The 2,128-nt window shown below is 37.8% G+C and overlaps 1 non-coding gene across 1 annotated transcript; it reads left to right on the forward strand.

Moving 5' to 3' along the window:
* Nucleotides 1-1,741: 1,741 nt before the first annotated feature.
* On the forward strand, nt 1,742-1,848 carry LOC120220384. The gene has a single exon (XR_005525560.1). It is a non-coding gene; the product is annotated as a U6 spliceosomal RNA (small nuclear RNA).
* Nucleotides 1,849-2,128: the final 280 nt, after the last annotated feature.

The raw sequence follows: 2,128 nt of genomic DNA on the forward strand, positions 1-2,128 counted from the left end.
AGACATCAGAGAAGCTATTGCTACAAAGACTATGGAGCTTAAAAATACTTGTGATGAATTAAAAAAAAATGCTATAAATGGGGTGCATGATAAAATAGAGGCGTCCAAAGCACGGATTGAAGAGGCAGAGAGGAGAATAGGTGAATTAGAAGACAAAATTACAGAAAAAGAGGAAGCCAAGAAAAAGAGACAAACTGATCCAGGAGCATGAAAGGAAAGTTCAAGAACTGAGTGATACAATCAAACATAACAATATACGTATCATAGGAATTCCATAAGAGGAAGAGAGAGGGAAAGTCATTGATGGAGTACTTGAATAAATTATAGCTGAGAACTTCCCCAATCTGGGAAAGGAATCAGATAATGAAATCCAAGAGGCACAGAGAACTCCCCTCAGACATGACTTGAATCAATCTTCTGCATGACATATCATAGTGAAACTGGCAAACATAAGGACAAAGAGAGAATTCTGAAAGCATCTAGGGATAAAAGGGCCCTAACATACAAAAGGACACCTATCAGAGTAGTTACAGACTGTCTACTGAAACTTGGAAGCCCAGAAAAGAATGGCAGGAAATCTTCAATGTGATGAACAGAAAAAATATGCAGCCAAGAATCCTCTATCCAGCAAGCTTGTCATTCAGAATAGAAGGAGAGATAAAAATTCTTCCTAAATAAATAAAAATGGAAAGAATTTGTCACCACTAAATCAGCCCTATAAGAAATCCTAATAGGGACTCTACAAGGGAAATGTTGCAAGGAAGTGAAGATACCAGAGACACCACCACAAGCATGAATTCTACAGAGAACACAATGACTCTAAACCCATATTTTTCAATAATAATGCTTAATGTAAATGGACAAAATGCCCCAATCAAAAGATATAGGGTAGAGGAATGGATTTTATAAAATCCATGTATTTGTTCTCTATAAGAGACTCATTTTAGACCTGAGGACACCTTCAGATTGAAAGTAAGGGGATGGAGAAATATCTATCATGCTACTGGAAGTCAAAAGAAAGTTGGAGTAGCCATACTTATATCAGACAAACTGGACTCTAAAGTAAAGGCAGTAACAAGGGATGAAGAAGGGCATTATATAATAATTACAGGGTCTATCCATCAGGAAGAGCTAACAATTATAAATGTCTATGCATCAAATATGGAAGCACCCAAATACATAAAACAATTAATTACAAACAGAAACAATCTATGGATAAGAATGTGCTAATAGCAGGGGAATTTAATACTGCACTTACTAGCAATGGATAGATCAATTACACAGAAAAATCACTAAAGAAACAATGGACTTGAATGACACATTTAACCTGAAAGATTTGACAGATATATTTAGAACTCTACATCCTGAAGCTGTGAAATTCACTTTCTTCTCAGGTGTGCATGGCACATTCTCCAAGACAGATCACATACTGGGTCATAAAGCAGCCCTCAAAAAGTATAAAAGAATTGAGATCATACCAGGCACACTTTCAGATCACAATGCTATGAAACTCAAAATCAATTACAGGAAGAAATCTGGAAAACCTCCAAAAACATGGAGGTTAAAGAACACCATACTAAAGAATGAATGGGGCAATCAGATAATTAGAGAAGAAATTTAAAAATATATTTAAACAAATGAAAAAGAAAATAGAACTATCCAAACTCTTTGGGATGCGGCAAAGGCAGTCCTAAGAGGAAAGTACATTGCACTCCAGGCATATTTAAAGAAACTAGATCTCGTGCTCGCTTCGGCAGCACATATACTAAAATTGGAACGATACAGAGAAGATTAGCATGGCCCCTGCGCAAGGATGACACGCAAATTCGTGAAGCGTTCCATATTTTTATGCTGAGCGAAATAAGTCAGGCAGAGAAGGACAAATATCATATGTGTGCACGTATAGGAGGATTAGGAGGAACTTGACGGAGGACCAAGGGGGAGAAGAAGGGCGGAAATGGTGGGGGAAAGGGAGAGAGGCAAACCATGAGAGACTCTTGAATGCTGACAAAAACTGAGGACTGATGGATGTGGGGGGGAGAGGGAGATGGGCATGGAGGAGGACACTTGTGGGGATGAGCACTGAGTGTTATGTGGAAACTAATTTGACAATAAACTATTTGTAAAA

This window comes from Hyaena hyaena, unplaced genomic scaffold (assembly GCF_003009895.1).
Source record: "Hyaena hyaena isolate Hyena2069 unplaced genomic scaffold, ASM300989v1 scaffold_695, whole genome shotgun sequence".
NCBI lineage: Eukaryota > Metazoa > Chordata > Mammalia > Carnivora > Hyaenidae > Hyaena > Hyaena hyaena.